The sequence below is a fragment of the Chelonia mydas genome, chromosome 1 (assembly GCF_015237465.2).
Source record: "Chelonia mydas isolate rCheMyd1 chromosome 1, rCheMyd1.pri.v2, whole genome shotgun sequence".
Taxonomy (NCBI): Eukaryota; Metazoa; Chordata; order Testudines; family Cheloniidae; genus Chelonia; species Chelonia mydas.
The window spans coordinates 122,366,157-122,387,014 of NC_057849.1; positions in this window are offsets into that span (position 1 = coordinate 122,366,157).

Consider the following 20,858-nt stretch of genomic DNA (forward strand, 5'->3'; position numbering starts at 1 on the left):
CCCAGTCCAGACATTGCTGTCTGTGTGTGTCAAAAAGTTATCTCTGAGAAACCTAAGGTGGAGAATTTCAGTGAGGAGGTTTTGGACCATTGCATCAGAGATTTCCCAAGACTCAGAGTCTTGTGAGTTGTATCACCATGTGAGAGGATGTCTCTATCAGCTCCTTTGCAAAACATTTTTTATATTAACAACATGCCCGGTTAGTTTTGTCTCTGAACTCACCATTTAAATGGATACCCTCATTTTATTTCTAATGAGGTTTTCCTACATTTGAGTTCAGAGGGCTTGGTCCTCCTAGGAACCATGATGAATAGAATATCTTGGGAGGATAAGATGAACTAACACCAAATGATGGAATGAGTCAGTCAGGGTTCTGCAGCAATAAGACTATGGGTAGTGAAAGGCTTAATGACCACGCATCTCATGTTGATCAGCCTAGGGCTGAGGCCCTGTTGCTTGTTATGGGCCCATGTGAGGTAGCTGTTTGCTGTTTGCACACAACCATGTAATGATCTTCTTTCTAAGAACTTGTTGACTGGTTTCCTCTGTTTGTTCCCATTATGGCTTGTGTTGGGACGCAGGTGGGCTGTTGGCCTGGTTTGCAGTAGTGGTGGATTAATGACATGTTAATTACCTAGAAAGCGGCAAGATCGTTCAAATCCCCTTGCTTAACGGAATTATATTAAAGTGCGTTGTCAGTGAATATATGAGATATGTTAGATGCCCAAGGTATTGCTAAGTCTTTTGGACACTGCTGAACACAGTCCTGTTGCTGGTGAAGCTTCAACCCAGGGTGTGAAAAGTGGGGTTGCAGGTGGGAGTTTTTATGATATGTAAGTATTTTAGATGCAGTCATTAGGCTGCTCATAGTTGTGGTGCAGAGAGAAGTGGTGTAGCTTATTTCCTGAGGTGGTGTTGGTTCCCAACGACGTAGAAGGGCTCTGTTTGGCTTCCTGCTATGAGGTGAGTGGGGAGAGAACAGGGAGATGTTTCTTGGCTCAGGGTTTCAAAGTTCTCAGATGCAGGAAAAGCAGCTACTCAGAGCTGATCTATACTTAAAATGTAGGTCAACATAGCTACGGCTCTCAAGGGTGTGAAAAATCCACCCCCCTCCCCTGAGTTCTGCAGCTATGCTAATTTAACCCCTAGTGTAGATGCAGCTAGGTCAATAGAAGAATGTTTTCATCAAGCTAGTTACCATTGCTTGGGGAAGTGGTGTTTCTACAGTGACAGAAAACCCTCTTCTATCGGTGTAGGCTGTGTCTATATTATAGTGTTATACCAGCATAGCTAAGGCACTCGTACATGGCCTATGAGGCCTCATTCTGCTTCTAAGGGAAAGCAGGTTGGTTGTGTGCTTCTTACTGCTGGTTGAGTTTCTAGCTAATTATTTAAAAAATCATAGTAGTTGGGGAGGTTTTTCCTTTCCTGTGTCTGTTGTTGCTAGGAGGGAAGGACAGAAGTGGAGAGTCCTATCCCACAACAAGTACCCGATTTTCCCTCAGGGCTTGTCTCCACTTACCAGGGGATTGATGCATGGCGATCAATCCACCAGGGGTTGATTTAGCGGCTCTAGTGTAGACCTGCTAAATCGACCACTGATCACTCTCCTGTCGACTCCGGTACTCCACTGGAACAAGAAGCATAAGGTAAGGCAATGGGAGACTTTCTCCCATTGACCCAGCGCGGTGTAGACACTGCAATAAGTCAATCTAAGGTACGTCGACTCCAGCTACGTTACTCACGTAGCTGGAGTTGCATAACTTAGGTCGACTTAGCCCCATAGAGTAGACCTGCCCTTTGATATAATCAGAGGCAGATCTAATGGGCAGCCAATTAAGCAATGTTGACCAGGCCCACCAGGTAATGTATACATACAGCTGTAATGCTCAGAGAGTGCTTCAAAGCTGGGAGCTCAGCAGAGCTCACCTCTGGCTACACAGAGCTGGGGCCCTCCTCTTTCCTGCAGGCCATGTTCTTCCCTCATTGTAGACTGACTCGGTTACTTTGCATCTGTTTTGGGATGGGAAGGATTTAAGCCTGCCCAGCCAACTCAGTTGAATCAGCCATGCAATCTCCTTGACTTGGGGATGTGAGGAGAAAATCACCACTGTTCTGGGAGCAAAATTAGTGCAGCATCTCTCTTGTTTGGGGAGAAAGAAATCATTCAAAAATCTTCTCCTTTGAAAGTTTGGAGGGTGGGACAAAGAGAGAGGAGACTTGACAGTACGGAAAGAAGATTGAAGAAAAAACCCACAAACCCTTCACATGGGGTTGGAAATCATGGTCCTTATCTCCTGGTGGATGACAAGAGAAATGGAAAGGCCCCCAATTTCCAAGAACAGCCACATGAGTGGAGGTAGCATCATGGGTAGTGAGTGAGTGGAAGAATAAGTGGGGGTAGAGTTTGGAGGAAAGGAAGGAGATAGAAAACAACTGAGAGAGGGAGTGGGAAAGATTGATATAAAAGAGGGAGATACACTCCTCCATGAGCTCTAACAGGGTGGCTTGTCCCTTAACGGCTGGGGCTAGCCAAGCCTGATTATAGACTGAGGTATACCTGGGACAGAGCTGGGTGACTGTCTCCTAAAGAGCATCAGGAGGCTGCAGTGAAGAGGGGAAATTCAGGAAATTGTAGAGAATGTAAAAGGCTCCTGCAGGGAAGTTCTTGAGACCAAAAGAGCTGTGATAGAGAGGAGCCACAGTGAGCAGGAGGCTCCTGCCAGAAACCCAAACTGAGAGGTGAATTTGGGCCTGGAATCTAGACTGTCTTGCTGACGAAGGCTGAGCTTAAGTCACGTAAAGCTTGGGAGTACTGGGCCCAGCTCCTGCTAGAGACACTAACTAGGAGAAAAGTTTCATGGCCTGAAAGCCAGAGGACTGAGCTCCAGCTGGGGAAAGTCCGAGAAATGTTGAACAGGGACCTACATCTGGGAGGAAGGGCTAGGAACTCCCTGCCTAAAGGAAGCGAGTGAATGGGGTCTAAAGGGCCAGTATATGTGGACTCAGTAAGTGGGACACCAGAGGGGAATGTTTTAATTACTTGTGGACTACGTGTTAAAGGGCCCTGAAGATGGGAGAAATAGGGCACCACAGAGTGATCTAGGGCCATGAAAGGGTCATCAGGCCCTGTTACAAGAAGGAAGAAGGGGAGAAACTGAAAGGATATGAAGCAAACAGGAAAGAACATAAGACAAAGAAAAGGGTTGGTGGGCAAGGAAGAAAGAAAAGTAACAACTTATTATTACAGCTTACAGTGCAGACGAGCGAGAGAGTGAAATAAAAAAAGAGAGGAAAAGATACACAAAAATACAGAAGGAGGAAAGAAAAGTAGAGAGAAGGAAGAAAAATAGGGAGTACAGTAAGCTTATTAATTAGATAAAGTTTAATTAACTTACTCATTCCCACTTCTTTCTACTGAGAAGGACATATCCACACACAAAATAAGCTTCTCATGAGGCTCCTCCCTTCCTATTGTAACAAAGAAATACCCAACACCTAGAGATAGTGACCAGAGAAGAAAAACAGCCATTCCTGGGAGGCGCATAGCACTCCTTAATGTTTTGGTCTCCTAGAACAGAACTTTACCTCTTGTTTAACGGCAAGTGCTTGACTTTGAAGTCCTAGTCTCCCCTGATCACTTTACTTCATAAATTAACGTGTTAATTGTACACACAGTGCTGTCTATTAGGGAGGTGTGTATTTGACAGCCTCCAGCTGTGTATTTGCAGGGATCCTGTTGTAGAAATCATTACAACGAGCAGTTTCACAGCCTTTTTAATGCACTCTTAAAAGTAACAATTATGGAGGCCTTAACATTTGCAGCTGAAACATGTTTCGAGAATGGCTCATTCAGCTGCCTAAGCATGATGTTAGATTCAATTGAAGAATGCCAATTTAGCCTTACGCCACATATCATCCAACTAACACTGTAAGAGCTATTCTTTCTTTAATCCCCCTCCCCGATTCCCCCAACTTTTACAGCATGTACTTCAGAAATTCTTTTGTAATGGGTCCCATCTGTTCTTAATTTCATGCCTAAACACCAAGGGCCAGAATAGGAAACTCTTGCTCACCTTGACTACTTATGTGAGTAACTGCTTATTTGAGTGGTTTGCAGTATGGCCCCAAGAAAGCTTCAAGTACATTTCATTTATTCATAGCAAATTTATTTGACCTTTCAAATGTACTGGCCACTACTACAATTAATTTTTCTAGCTTTGTGACACTCGTGAGCAGAGTGGCCATCTGTTTCTAAAAGTCTTGGATTTTCCCTCCTAGTCTACTCGGCTGTTGATTCAAACACCTGCAATAATAAGTAAATAACTTTTTTAAAATTAGAGAAACTACAGTCCAGCTGATGTTGAAAATATAAACCTACTGTAAAACAAAAATTACCATTCCACTGCATACTTTTCTTACCAATTAAAACTACAGGGGCAGCTCTAAAACATTATCCATGAGTTGGTATAATGGTATACATAAAGGCTCCCATACCTACCATCAAGACACACAGCCTAATCAACAGCTGATAAATTACTTTTTACCTCTACAACCAAATGTATGTTGGGGGTGGGAGAATGGAGGGGGAATAATAAACATCTCATAGGGTTGGATACAAACACCTGCATTTTCAGCTGGACCCGTGTACCTGTGGCTGCAGCTAGAATAAGTTTGGCAAGAAAACAAAAGTAAGCAGTTTCCCTTCCCCTTCTCACACAAACTTCTTGTTTCCAAAACCAGAAAAAGAAAATCATCAAAAGGCCAAAAAAAAAAATTCAGTGGAACTCAAAGATGCTTGACCCAGGGAGACAGAGATCTCTGTAATGTAAACAGAAAAAAAAAAAAAAGAGGGAAATAGCTTGCAGACGAATAATTGGGGAAGCTTGACCCTGGTATTGAGGGAGAGAGAGAAGAATGAAGACTTGTGAAATGTAAATGAAAAATACTTCAGTATAAGCATTTACAGACCAACTAGAATCCCACCTAGCCACAGAATGCTTCAATATGTATTTTTTAAAAGCAATTTAAGGTGCTGCTTATTTTAACAATAACTTCACAGAACTCTGTAATTTGTGATTTAAAATCCATTGAGTAGCTACATACAGTCTCTCACAGGTATTCTATTTCCACAAGTCCTTTAAAGTAGGCAACATTCTGAACAGGCATCCCTACGTTACAGAGCATTCTCCTTGAACATACAGGGAACCTGCACAGCTGGAATAACACAGTCGGTTCTAAAGCATTTGAAACATAAAATCAAGATTAAGATTAACTGAAACATTTTTCTTAGTGATAAATTTAAGCAAATTGAATGTAATTGCCTCAGTTTCATTCAAAGCCAGGGTCTGAGCCGACGGTCCACTGAAGTATTCTTCCTGGCTTTTGCAAGCCTAAGTACATGACATCATTTGGACAATTTGCACATATTTATACAATTTGTCATCATTTTGTCCTTACAGTCTGGAGAGCTACAGGATTTGCCTGCAGGCTTACTTTTCCCCCTGCACAGGATGCTTTATGAGAATCATGTGCTTGCAATACTATTTTTAAAAACTGAAAAATGTAAGTAAATATTGGGAACCTACTTCATAGTTAAGGGCTGATATGAAGAACATATCTTAGCAGATAAATGGGAGCTTGAAAATTCTAAACCTCAGCAAGGATGCAGACACAAAAACTTTCTTTCTAAGGCTACTTTTGACTTGGGCCTTGATAGCATGGGCCAGGAGTAGTATTTCTGTAGGGGTAGGTTAATTTTGTTGTAAGTACTAAATGTAATCTACTCCGGTATGTATCATTTTATTGTATGACTTTGCACAAGACTAAGGGATTATCAAAAGTATTAGGGCACCAACGGACACAGGCTTCATGGAACTCAAAGCCTGGGTTTGTTAACAGCAGTTCTATGCATATTTGGGGCTTTCCTCAGACTGGATAGCTAGACCTGGACTACATCCAGTCAGTAAGGCCCTGATCCTGATCATTGTCTTCAATGAGCCTAGGATCAAGCCCTAATTGAATCATGCCAACAGTTTGTAATTTTCTGAAGGGTGTCTCAGTACAAATCATAAAAATTTAGAGTTACAAGGGACTGCAAGAGGTCATCTACTTGACCCCCCCGCGCTATGACAGGACCATCCCTGACCGGGGGTTTTCTAACCTGTTCTTTGAAACCTCCAAGGACAGGGATTCCATAACCTCCTTAGGTAACCTGTCCTAGTGCTTCTCTATCCTGGTTTGGAGGGGACGTTGGGAGGGGAGGATGAGAGTGACATGCCATACCTTAGGGGAGTAATATGTACACTTGGAAGGGGCCACGAGACTCCAAAACCTGGAAATCACCCTAGTGTGATTTAGGCTCAGGGAAGTGTGTGATGGAGGCGTGTGACGAGAACAGAGCTGATACATGGAAGCTAAGCTGTGGAAGGCCTCAAAGGTCCAGGACGAGAAGCTTGATTTTGATACAGAAGATGAAAGGAAGCCACTGAAGGGATTTTTAAGTTGACCTTGTGACCTTAAGAGATACAATGATTCTGCAAACAGGCACAGCTAATTAAAATAGGTTTGTTTTTTTTAAACCTACTATTACTTCATGAACATACCATGGAAGTTAAGAAGCTACTACTACAACATATATATAACCCAGGGATTGCCAACCTTTGGCACGCAGCCCGCCAGGGAAAGCCGCTGGTGGGCTGGGCCGGTTTGTTTCCCTGCAGCGTCCGCAGGTTCGGCCGATCGCAGCTCTGACCCATCACAGATTCTTGCGACTCAAGTACCTAAACCAACAGACAAACTAAGGCACCAATCCTGCAAAGACTTAGGTATGTGCTCAACTAGACTTATTGTCTGTAAATCTTTGCAGGATCTGGACCTCCACATCTGTCAATGACTCCTGACCACACAAGCACATTTACTCACAATCCAAGTTCTAATCAGTATGCACACAGGTTACCAACTCATGTATTTGGTACAGTGTCATGTGATATCTTTAGAGAAAAGGCAATGGCCTGCCCATCTCAATGGATACCCTAGAATAAATTTGTTAACTAACTACAAAAGAGTCCATAAAACCAGATGAGGCATGACAGAATTAAAATCTTTAGGTCAGAGGCTCAGCTGTGGCAAAGAGCCAGCTGTGTCACTGCCAGTTGGGCTATGCATATTACCATTACAATTATATCTAGGGGAAATGACTTCATGCACAGGGTATGGCCTGAATATTAAAAATTCCTTGAGCAAAATGAAAGGAGCATTACAGTATGATAGGAAAAGAGTGCAAACATGTTTCATTTTATTTCAACACTGCACTCCAGCAGATGCAATGGTAAGCAAAGGAAATTGCTAGGTCTCAGTTTCATGTTCCACGGTTTTACTGATTGGTGGACAGATTTACAGCACATGTAAGAAACAATTAGAATAGGGACTCCACCAACAACAAAGCGAGAGAATAAATTCCGATAATGAGACGGGAAAAGTACAAGGTAGAAATGATCTATGTGCTTGCATTCAGGGTATAAAATGTCAAAAAGCCCTATGTCAGCGTGAATTGCACTAGGCAACAGCTGGTGTACAGATTACGCGTGCTCTCTCTCTCTCTCTCTCTCTCTCTTTCTCTCTCTCTCTCTCCTTCCTCCCCTTTCTTTTATAGGTTTCTTTCCAAAAAACTAGAGAGTTCCCTGAAACACATTGCTATTTATTGGCTGTCAACTGAATAACCATAAATGTTTGGTTGGGAGTGCAAAAAAGAAAGGTTGCGGGGAGCTGGGAAAAAAAACTTCAAAGTTTTCCTGGTCACTTTGAATAGAAAACAAATCTACTGTTTAGTTTCTAAATTGTCAATTTCAATAAAAGCAGAAGTTTTTCAGGGTTACGGAAATTGCTTTTTATTTTTTCCCCCTTGCTGTGTTGGATATAGTAGCTGAGTGTCACATTCAAATAAAAGTAAAGAGAAGGTCGGGGGAGGAGGCGGAGGGGAGGAGAAAAGTGTGAAATGGTGAAACACCACTGCAACCGGGTACAACTAAAAGAAACTTGTTGCTCATTCATAGCATCTAGTTACATTATCTACTGGTAGAGGACAATATAGTGTCCAAATTGGAATTTGGCTGTGAACTTGGGGTTAGCCCATCCCAAAGAAAACAAACATACAGATGTGCAGTATTTTCTTTGGGGTTTGCTACTCACTGAACTTCCTTAACCCCCATTTAACCAGCATTTAAATTAAAAATATCCATGAGCAGGAGGACTAGCCTGCGGATGTTTAGCCTTCTTTTACCATGCTTATCATTCCACAGCATTCCTAGGTTTCCTAGTGCTACTATTGTACCAAAGCAGTGCGATTAAACTGACTGACTCGTGGCATTAGACTGTGTCCAAGATATCATGTTGTTAAATCAAGCAAGCAAGAATCTTGCGGTCTTACATTTGTCCTTGTTATCATGTATGGGTTTCTACCACAGTGCAAGCTTCGCTTTGGTTTGTGACTGATTTAACAGCTGTCATATGCTTTTTAAGAATAAGCAAGAAAATGAGCCATTGGATGAGGTTGTCTAATGTTCAGCATTTAATTTTTAAAGAAGCTATATATTTAGAATCCAGCTGGTTAATTTACCAAGGGTTGTGGTGGATTTTCCAGTCTCTGACAATATTTAAATCAAGGTTGGATATTTGTCTAAAAGCTATGGTCTCAGAATTATTTTGGCGAAGCTTTATGTCCTGCATTATATGGGAGGTCAGACTAGATAAGCACAATGGTCCCTTCTGGCCTTGGAATCCATGTAAAATGTATGAATTTTTGAAATGTTGATAATACCTGTTTTCATGCAGAATGTTGGCTGTTTTTTAACCAGCTCATTTTTTAAAATTTCAAACCCTCAGAAAACGGTTGGGAAATGTTTGCATCTTTCATCCAGTTCCAACTTAGAGCCAGATTGGACCCAGCCTTTGAGTGGTAGCAAAGAGACTATGTCCCATTAGGCACCCGTTGCAGGAATTGGGCACACTGGAAGACGTTGCAGTGAGGGAACACAATAATTGCTCCCTGCTACCAGTGCTCAATTGTGTGAAAAGATTGGGAGAGGCAGGACCACGGCAGATTACAGAGGAAAGTGTACACTGTATCTTCTGTATGAGTAGTGAAATGGCTGCCCTCCCTTAGAGCTGTGGAAGGTGTTGGACAGTGGCTCCTAGAACCCATGTTTGTGATGTGTGTCTCCACAACACCTCAGCAAAGGAATGTGGTTATTTCCCACCATTTACCTTAAAATGGACAAAAGAGTTCAACATCTCCAATATTTCTACAAAGTCAGTTTTAATGGTACATTTAATGAGGGAAATACAATGGAAACTTGCATTTCTGTGGAAATGTATACAATCAATGGCATAAACTGGCCCTTGTCTGTTAGGGCAAGATGAACTTGATGTTATGAGCTCGGTGAAACCTTGTTATGGGTTGAGGTAAAATGTCATTGAGATTGAGAGGTGTGAATTCATCCTTTAATATACATGACTTTAAGGATAAGCCCCTCCTAAGACAATAGAAGTATGTGAACACACCCAGGAGCTTTTCCTGAGTGTGTGTGTGTGTGTGTGAAGGCAAAACAGACAAAAAACTGAGAAAAGCTGAGAGAGGTAGAGACAGCTTGAAGGAGCAGCTGAAAGTACAGGAGCTGACCCTGCAAGAAAGAAACTGGGGAAGAGGCTTTTGTTCAGAGGTGCAGCTGGAAAAAGGTGTTCTTGGTGCAATGAGAACAAGAAGCTGTTTCCTGACCTTTGATTCCTTCTGTGTTCAGAGAGCAGACTTTGTACATTCTTTATAAATAAACAAACCTGCAACAAAGAAATACCTATCATCCATTTCTCCTCCTAACTGGAACAACCTGTTCAACCCTGATTTTTTTTGGCTAGCTGTTCAGGTTAAAAGGGGCAACAGTATTATATACATGTCTATGGGCCTTCCACAACCAGCTGCCTATCTAGTTGGAAGTCATATGCTGAGATTTCCATGTTTGTGTGGTTTAAATGTATATTTTCATGTTGCGGGCACAACCTGTCTATTATAGTGTACATGTAGAAATGGGTGTGGACGGCAACTCTTCTGAGTGTTTAGGTCTGGATCTGTTTCAAACCCTGTGGCTTGAGCCGATCTCTAATGATGATTATTCAGCCATCTCCTCCACAGTGTAGGCTGTTTCCACAGCAGGGACAGGAAATTCAGCAAGGCTGCCCTTGTGGGTCCCTACACATTCTGCCCTTGAGAGATGTGTGCTTGCTTCCCCAGTCCCACTTAAGAGGAAGCAGGGAATTTGGCCCACCCAAACCACTGGTCTTTGGTGAATCCATGGAAGTACCATCTATCTCTTCAGAGACCCAGGAGCAGGACTGACAAGGCCTACACTGCCAGCTCTGGATCCAGAACCTCCTCTTGCACAGATCAGAAGAGATTCTGTTAAGGGTGACACCAGGGCAACCAGTCCTACACAGATTCCATCCAGATCCTCTTCTTTGTCATTCAGGGCTTGGGCACTCATCCTAGAGATCCCTCAAAGGATCATCATCAGGGTAAAAATAGCTTGACTTGGCACGGTGTTTCACTTTTCAGTGAATGAGTAAAATGTTCCAGATCTCTGAGCCACAGACTTGAGGCTCACACATTTACTCGCACCTTATATCCGAATCGTTCTGGAGCATGAGGGTAAAAAAGCAAGGTTTCTAAAGGCATCGCTGACGGCTGTGAAATTAATGTCTTGTCTTTGGAATTAAAAATTCTGGATTTTTAGCTGCTGTAAATCACTGTAGCTCCACTGACTTCAGCTTAAGATTTCAGTACATTGCAGGGTTATTCCTACCCTATGCCTTCCATCTTTGGATCTCAAAGTGCTTTACGGACATTAATTAAGCCTCAAAACATCCCTGTGATGTACGGATTATAAGCATTATCCCCATTAGGCTTATGGGAAATGGACAGAGGCTGGGATTTTCAGAAGTGCTCAATGCTGTTCCAACTCTGATCCTACTGAAATCAATGAGAGTGTTATAATTGACATGAAAGGGAACAGAGTTAGGCCAGCAGTAAAGGCCAGATTTTCAAAGGTATTTAGGTGCTGATAGATGCCTCGTGGCATTTTCAACAGCACCTAAGCAGGTTAGGCACTACGTTAGGGCACACCCAGCCCCAGCATTCATCCAGGCCTTGCTCTGAGGTGTTCTGGTGTTTCTACCCATCAGTCCAAACGTATGAGGGTCAGCCCTCTGTTTGAGCCCTGGGTAGTCCGCCCCAGCCAGGATTTGTCAATAAACACAAATGAAACATCCCACAGCTGGCAAAGAGTCTTCTTCCCTCCAAAGGCTTCTGTAAAGCAATGGGCCTCCAGTAGATTCACAGGCTACTTGCAGAGAATAGTCCCATCATAAGTGGACCCACATCAGGTCCTCCCTTCTTTCAGGGAGGCATTGACTGAGGAGTCCTTGTATTTAGCCAGGTGTTGCTCCAGGAGCTAAGGACTGGAGAGCTGCTCTCCTTGCTGGTCTGCCATCAGCTGAGCTGGATTTCTCCCTGTTAAGCTGCTCCCTCCAATTGTGACATCTCACAGGTGGGGCAGGGCAAGGTCACCTGAGTCCACTTTAACCCTGTGTTGCCCAATGTGGCTTCATATACACCAAACTCCCATTGATTTCAATGGGATTTAGGCACTTGAATATTTCTGAAGGATCTGGACCTCCCTTTCTGCTTTTCCTTGTTTAAGACATGTAACCTCTCTGTCTCAGTTTCCCTATGTTTATGCCTCTTAGCGGAGTTCTGAGGGTTAATGTTTTTCTAAAGTATGTCAAATATGTAAAGTGCTATAGAAATCCTAAGTAGTAGTGGTGCTGAATGTTGCCTATTGTATTAACTCACTTTATATAATCTTTCAAGTTTTAATCTGGATTTCTTTAAGGTTAATCATCCCTATAAAACTTATTTCATTTTTCAGCTCTTGGTATACTTGTTCATTACGAGTTAATTTGGATTTTATCTGTGCATGTCCAAACTAAAGGCAAATTCTGTGCTTTCTTTAAAGGCAATCCGTATTTTGTGTATGATCATTTCGTAAAATGGAGTCCCTGCAATTATCATTCTCTGTGGGGCGGCAGTTTATAGGCAAAAATCACTCTTGAAAGATTATAAATCAATATTTTTATTTCTCTTCTTGCATGCAGTTTATTTTGTTTATTTTTCATTAAGTCTATGATGCTTAAAATAAAAGTCTCAGAATCAGGGCGAATACGAACACAAGTGCAGATCCAGCATATCACTTAAGCATTTGCTTAAGTGCTTTACAGAATCAGGGCCAGAATGCTCATCATTCTCCAGGATCAAGCTCAAGAAACTGAAAAGAAGTTCACAGAAAACATTCTCAGTAAAAATGATTGGCAAAAGTGAAAACAAATACACAGATGAAACAAAAACAAAAAAAGACTTAAAATCTAAACCGGTCAGTCTCAAGCTGTGAAGAGGTTAATTAAACAACTGTGATGTGTATCATTAGGTTTATAAATAAATGTTTTTCTAACGGTTTGTAGAATTAAAAACATCAGGCTTAAGTCTAGCCAAACTTTTTACCCTGTGTTAGGAAGGTGGAAAATTTTACAACATGATTGAGTAATTTTAGTCCTGGTGAATGCCTTTTATGTAAAGTAATTTCATTTAATATTTGGGCAGATCAATGAAACTTTTTAACCATTTTACTTGTCATTACATTACATTACTTTATTTTAACTTTTGTCTGTTTTTTCTTGTTGAGTGAGGGATGCATGGGGAAAGGCCTTTGACATTGTGTTGATCAGGAAAATTGAGGTGATAACACAGTCTCTCTTAGCTTTGGATAGATTTCTTTATAACAAAGCCAACAATGTTTATTAGCTGTCCATTGAGACTACAGCCAGAGAGATGAATCAAGTGTAAACTTATGGAACAGTGGCTGAGTAGACAGAATTGGAAAAGTATAGATACGTTACACATACTAATTTTGTTAGATATTTTTCAGATGGGAAGAGTGGTTTTAAAGTCATGGAAATATTTATTTTCTATGGGAAATCGAGGAATTCTGGGTAGTGGGTTGTCCTGCTGTGCAGGAGTCCTAGAGTGATCAGTGACATGGATAAGCTACACGATGTCTCCTGCTCATCCTGATGTAACCTAGCTAGCTAGGCCAGGCAAAGAGTCCTGATGTTCCTTCTGTTTTATTTGGAAGTGATCCAGGGTCCTTTTGATTTCTTCAAAATGTAACGTTTTTTTCTACCACTTGGGTGATTTGACTCTTTCTGACAAGGGTTTCTGGCCTATATACAGAGTGGCTGTATGTATGCACTGCAGAGTTTGCTCTCTGAATCCAAATGCCAACAGGGTAAATCACTGAGGATTTAGACTGGTGTAAATGAGGGCATGTGATGGGGTGCATAAATCCCACACTGACGGGGAAGGGGCTTGGGAGGCTAGGTGTGCTAAAGTAGCTCTGCCCCTCTGGCCCTGTCAGTCATGCATGGTAGGGAGAAGGGCTTTACGAGGAGGAAGCTGCAGTACACAATGCGGGAAGGGAGTGATTAAGTTAGCTCCTGGAACAGCAGGAGGAGCCCTCAATCCAGAAACCTCCCAGCTCTGCAAGGAGTCCAGCAAACCCCAGGCCTATGCCCAAGGACTCGGCTACCCAGCCATAGGGACTCCAACAAAGCTGCTACCCAGGCACCCCGGAAGTAAGGTGGGGCCTCAGACTTTTTTTGCCTTGTTATTAATCTGAGGAGGGGGTTGGTTTGTGTCGACCTGAACTTTTGCTTTCCCCCCACCCTTAAGTAAAGTAAGCAGGCCCACAAGGGTGGGGCCACCAACAGGATTGAGAGGCTGTGGCCTCTACTAGGCCAACCCCATGGTGAAAACTGCATGTGGCAAGGGACCCCAGCCCAGCAAAGGAGGCACCCCGGAGAGACGGTCTTCACAGAGCAAAATGTAGCTTTTTGATGCAGATGGTACAACTGCTCTGTAACATTCTAGTTTGCCCTCCAATATAGTTAGCTGTGTTCCAGCCTCCAGAGCACCTCGCATTGTCATACCACATTCTTCAAAAGAGACTTTACCCTTCTGACTGAAGGATTAAGCGTGCACTTAACTGTCCTTGCTTCTATCGGAGAGTGCATTTAACACCTTTTTAAATATGCTTCTAGGATATGAATATCTCCGTACTCCACCTAAATAAAACACCAGCCATGAAAATGCAGCTTTATTCTTCCAACACCCTACATATATTTGCATTTCTGTAGAATTTTCTTCTTTCAAAAAAAACAACCTTTACATAAAAGTTGATAGGATGAATTACATCAGCAACATTTCTCTGTTTTGCAAATATGATTATATTATCACTATTTATTATTTGCAGTGTTGTTGTAGCTGTGTCAGTACCAAACACAAGGTGGGTAAGGTAATATTTTTTATTGGACCAACTTCTGTTGATGGAAGGGACAAGTTTTTGAGCTCCACAGAGCTCCTCCTGTTTGCCTGAAGAAGAGCTCTGTGGAGCTTGAAAGCTTGTCCCTTCCACAACTAGAAGTTGGTTCAATAGAAGGTATTACCTGACCCACCTAGCCTTTCTCTAGTTATTATTTGTGAAGCACAATGTACTGTATGCTGTACCATGGAGAAAAATGGTCACGGTGTGTGATCTAGAGTGTTTAGGTTAATATTAATTGATTATTTCTGGGAAGAAAGGATGGTCTTTTGGGTAAGGCACTGAACTAGTACTAGGAAAATCTGGGTTCAGTTCTTGGCTCCTTAATAGACTTCTTGTGTGACCTTGGACAAGTTATACCATCACTATATGCCTCAGTTCCCATGCTTTTGCTTGTGTGTTGTATCCCATTCATCCACCATTTGTCTGTTTTGTTGTGGTATTTGTATGCTATTGAGTGGTAAAGGGCTGTACAAAATACATGTCAGAGGGCTTATCTTCACTACCGGGGAGATCGATGCTGCTGCAATTGATGCAGCAGGTGTTGATTTATCGGATCTAGTGAAGACCCGCTAAATCGATGGCAGAGCACTCTCCAATCAACTCTGATACTCCAGCTCCCTGAGAAGAGTAAGGTAAGTTGACCAGAGAGTGACTTACACTGGTATAAGTTGACCTAAGCTATGTTAACTTCAGCTAAGTGTAACTTAGGTTGACTTACCCTGGTAGTGAAGACAAGCCCGGAGAGACCATACAAAAGAGCCTACAATCTAAATAGACAATACAAATACATCAGATGCAATGGAATGATGAGAAGATGGATAATAACATGACAGTGTGAACAATTTTAAAAGAAACAAACAAAAAATTGTAACTAATATCAAACTTCTTTTTTTTTTTGCATTAGTAATGGTATTCCAGATAGAAACAGGGGGCTTTAAGAAGTGCTTTGATAGAGGGGAATATGAACAGATTGAGCAGCTGGGAGGAAGGCAGTCCTGGAGATAGAGTGAAGCAAGAAGAACAGGGGGAGAAAAATGATATAGGAGTGGGATTAGATTACGCTTCTTAAATCTATCCAAAAAGCTGCTGTGAGAATCATCTTCCCCCCCTGCTGTTCTGATTTTGTCACTTTCTGATTGTCACCCTCCTTTAGCTTCTCCTCACCCTGCATATTGTTCTCAAGCTTCTCAGCCTCGGCTTCAAGATACCCCACTTCTCTGCTGCTGCCTACGTCTCTGCTCTGTGTGGTATCTTCTCATTCAAATCTCACCTCTTCCAGAAGACATGCCTCAGCCAAGCTGCAGTCACCCACCTTGCTACTCACACGAAAAGAAAAAAAATAAGTTTTGAAAAAGAATTTCTTTCTGGGTTGTCAAAACTATCTTATGTTATTCATTAATTTAGACTGTAGGTCTCTCTGGGCAGGGACTGTATCTCTTGCTGTGTCTTGTACACTCCCAAGTACAATGTCAGTGCTTAAACTAGTAATGAATATTATTAATATTAAATAATACGGACTCATGGATTTAGAAAACAATTCTGTTCCAATAGATGGCCCCTATTAGGTAAATTTTAGCATTTTTCCCAAATATAAATTTACTCAATCAACTGATTTAGCTAAGATAAAGAAGGACAATTGTAGCTGTTGAATAGATATCCCGTATACATCCTGACAGCAAAAACAGGCCTCTGCTTTCTTCTGAGTCCAAACTACTGTTACTCCAAATTCAGTAACAAAAGATGGTAACACATCTGCCTCTATCAGAAACAGTTGGAGCTTGAGTAAAAGATTTAGTGTATCAATAACCAGCCTTCTCTTTCTTTATTTTATTTTCTTGATCTGAGACACAGGTCAAACCAATAAAGCTTTTTATTATTATTTTTTTTTAGCAGTACTTCACTGCAAGAGGCACATGACAGCTCGTATCTGAATTGCAGGCAGCAGCCTATCTTTCTGAAACAATAAGGCAGAATGTTAGAGTTGTTCCTGTTGCCTGTATCCTTGGAAAACCTGTTTTATTGAGAAACAACTGCAGCCTCTTGCTACACTCTTCTGTACAGTGCATGCAATAAATCTTAATTCAGGTCATTGTCATTTTTACTGGTTGGTTGGTTGGTTGGTTTTGTGGTGAACTATTAAACAGAACACCTAACATTGATGTTCAGGATATCTGCATTGTGTTTACTTTGTGCATTTGACAGTGCTTTAGTTGAAATCCACTCCACCTAGATGAAACCCAAGTATCTGAGCTGTGTCCACTGGATCTTCAACTACTGAAGACAAAGGGAAGTTTACCCTTGACTTCAGTGGGCCTTGGATCAGACCCAATTTTAGTGAAATGCAGACAGCTGGGGAGGTGAAATAGGGCCCAGGATTCAGGAAGGATGTGCAGCCCCCAATCAGGCACTATGCCATCCTATAGGCAGGAATAGCCATTATAGCTTCTCCGTACCAGCTGTGTGGGGGACTGAGGCCAATGGATCCACGTTTTGCTGAGAAGTACTGGTGAGTCCTTGAATCACAAGCCTCTTTGAGAATGGGTGTGAATGCAACCTTCAATTAATAGAACTATCAGGAGGAGTTAATCAGAAGCTCCCACCCATCCAAGAGAAAAGGGGGTTCTGAATTGCTTGTGCCCAAGAGTTTGGCCTAGAGAATAGATGATTTTTTCTGAGTACTGTTTTGGGGGAAAGTGTGTGTGTGTGTGTGAATGAAGGCAGAGTGTACTGAACCTATGAGCACACAGACCAGAGAGAGACAGAGGCAAAAAGTGTGAAAGCCAAGCCGTAACCTCTGAGTACAGTGTGACCCTAGAAAAAGCTAGAGACAGAGCTTTTGGGTCTGTTGGCTAAAGAAGCTTGGGGCTGTAAAAGCTAAGAAATGGCTCCTCTGGTTCTTGGTTCCTCCAGTGTTCAGAGAAGCAGGGCTTTGTACATTCCTTGTAAATAAACAAGATTGCATGAAAGATAATAACAGACTCCATCCATTTCTGCTTCCAGCTGGAACGTCTCCTGAACTTTGACTAGACGCTCTGACCAAAAACGGGCCACAATCCATTTAAATATTGTTTTTTGACGTGACCCCTTGCCTGCCCCTATTGTGACCTTCAATTCCTCACTACATAGGCTCAGAAGAGATCTTGTCCATGGCATGTGGCTGCATAGCAACCCCTGTGTAGGAAGTCTAGCAGTAGAGCCCCCAAAGCGTTACCATATAGGATTGATATGGTGCAATGGGCCTCGCACTGGCCTTCAGCACATGGGTGAATTTCACCTTTAGATTAGGATCATTTAGGCCCCACTCCTGCAATTCACTGCTCCTGTTCAGAGACCCATAGACTTCAGTGGGACTCTTTACAAGCACAGCAAATTGCAGGATCCAGATCAGTTTCCCATGGTGCGTCTTTCACAGAGCAATGGGAAGAAGGGAGAGCTTTTTATTTCTACAAGAAAATGTGAGTGGAAAACCACAAAAAACGGGGAGGAGCATTCAGTGGTTGGTGTCATACTTGAAACTACTTTTGATTATTTATTTTTAAATAGACTATATTTCAAGTGGTTCTTTTTAAGGGGACCCATACATTTCAACAAGAGAAAGGGGAAACGTTCTAAGAGACAACCTAAATGTTGTTCTGCAATGATTTTTTTTATTCAGACCAAAATAAACACGACTTGTCTCTGCTCTGACTGCGATTTATGTTTCAGTTTATACTGTGCTGCAATAGACAACAACAAGGCCTAGAGCTGAGTCTAGTGAACTTCTCATAAAGGAAGGTTTTATTTCTGGAAAACTACGGTGATTATATGCACACAAACACTTAGATTATGATGTGGTATAACATTATACCATATGGAAGATCATCTAAAATATCAAAATACATTAATTCTCTTGCTCTGAAGGCCTGCTGGCTGATTACAGACAAGTCATCAGAGGTTTACACTCCAGTAAATTCACTTAGTTTCATAAGCCAGGTATTTCTTGGTGCTGCGATACATTGTATGGCACTGACTCTATTGATCTGATGTTATTAGATATATTAAAACTCTAAAATTGTATTTGAAAAAATATAATGTAATTCTGAAATTTTTCAGAATCTTAAATATTACAGTGCACAAGAACAAAGAAGAACATTTTTGGCAAAATCTAATTTGTTTCTGTTATGCTGAATAAATTTGTCTCATTTCTCATAAAATATCTGGTGATTTCTATCCATCTCTTGGGCTGAAATGTGTAGATTACAGCACAGAAAGAAAGATAGCCACATATGTGCTAGGGACCCAGTCTTATCACTGGACCCTCATGAGTGGCGCCTTGTGTCTGTGTGCAACCCTATTGAAGCCATGGGATGTTTGTGGACCCAAGCAGACCTAACTGCAGGATTGAAGCCTAGGTTTGTTCACTGAAATTTGATGGTGCTCAAATGAAGCTGTAAATACTGCCATACAGCTGGCCTCTTTTCTTAATGCTGGGATCATGCAGTGAATGTGAGCTTTGGTTTTCTTGTGGTGTTTTCGTGGTCCCAATATGAGCTGAAGATCAGATTTAGCATTTTTCGATTACCCCAGGTAGAAGTCAATAAGACCATGATAATTTATAAAGGGAAAAAAGTCACGAACAATGGTTTAGATTTTAATGAGTAAATATGAGAAAGCAATAACCAGCAGCAGGGTGGTCCATAATCAGACAAAGTGCAAAACTAGATGAAATTATTCACTCAGTGCTGTTGTTAGATTAGCTAACTGTTTCATGTCATGAACACAGGTGTGAATGAGGCTCTGATGATGCTTGGTAAAGGGGCTGTTGATGCATATCCAACAGTTCTTCTGTGACCAGTCTGAATAAGACAAACACCACCCTGTGGATACCCAAAGAGCCAGATTTTTACCTGGTGTAAACCAACATAGTTTGTTTGAAGCTACTGGTGCTATTCTAGTTTACAAATCTGGCGCTCTAGAGCTCTCATTTTAGTTCTTCCTTTTATAGTGAACCAAAACAAGGGATACTTGGGCAGAAGCAGCAGAATCTATTTTTACCTCACCATCTATCAAAGTAACCCACCCAAATTCTCTTGTCATAATTAGCCTTTACAGTGCATTGTCATCACACTTGCTATTTAACCAAACTGATTTTTTTCCACACACTTTTTCATTTTTACATTGTTTCAGTCTAATCCAATTTTTGCTGAAGTCAAGGGAAAGAACCAACTGACTTCAGTGGGAATTGGATCAAGACCATTATAACTACCTTCCTCATATTAAAAATAAAAAGGGAAAAAACCTCCATGTCTAAAGTTCTGTGTGTGCTAACATTATCTCTTGAAAGGATTCTTCATATGACAGTTTCAAATATAATTATATCATGTTCGCTGTTTATTAGAAACTCAACTCACCTGCTTTCATAGAATCATAGACTATCAGGGTTGGAAGGGACCTCACGAGGTCATCTAGTCCAACCCCCTGCTCAGAGCAGGACCAGTCCCTAACTAAATCAACAATTTGTCAACAATCAAATTTAGCCTTCCATTTTACATTCTCTAGGAAGCAACCGTTCATTAATTAAGAAATGTTTTATTCAATTATGTCCCACTCTTCCATCAAATCAATTTATTTTCTGGCAATTAAAGATACCGTAACTATTGTTGCCAATAGTTTGTTTTGTTGCCCCTTTATTCTCTTTTAACATTCTGTATTCACCATCACTTTTTCTTTCAACAATTTCTTGCATAGTGCTAGTATACTCACCTTTATAACCTAAACTATTTTTCACAGATTATTATTAGGATTATGTTTTTTAATATTTATATAGCACCATCAATGTGCATGACTATACATTTATTTATAGCCATGCACATTGATGGTACTATATATATGTCATGAATTCTAGGGTCAAATTCTCAGCTGATGTAAATGGGTGAAACTCCACTGAAGTAAATGGAATGCTGCATAGAATTTGGCAGATGGTATCAGACTGAAGATTCTTACCATACCATGTTTAGAAATATCTATTAATGTAAAGAACTTTTACCAATGAAAGGCATTCCAGTTCATCCATCTTTGCTGTTGACCTTTTACTGTATCATATGTATACACCTGTAATGCATTTCTTTTTAACTGAGTGACTATGTTCTTATCAATCTTCTTTTTACTGATACCTTGTGTGCATGGCCAAGGGGGAACCTATTGCCCTGTGTAGATCAAGGGATGGAGAGTCAGGAGACTTATGTTACTGTTGTTACCCCCTGAATACTTCCATGATTTTGGGTAAGTCATTTTTCCTCTCTGTGCCTCAGTTTGTCTCCTTAAAATGGAGATAGATAATGAAAACTTATCCTCCTAGTAAACCATTTTGAGTTCTATGTGAAAAGCACTATA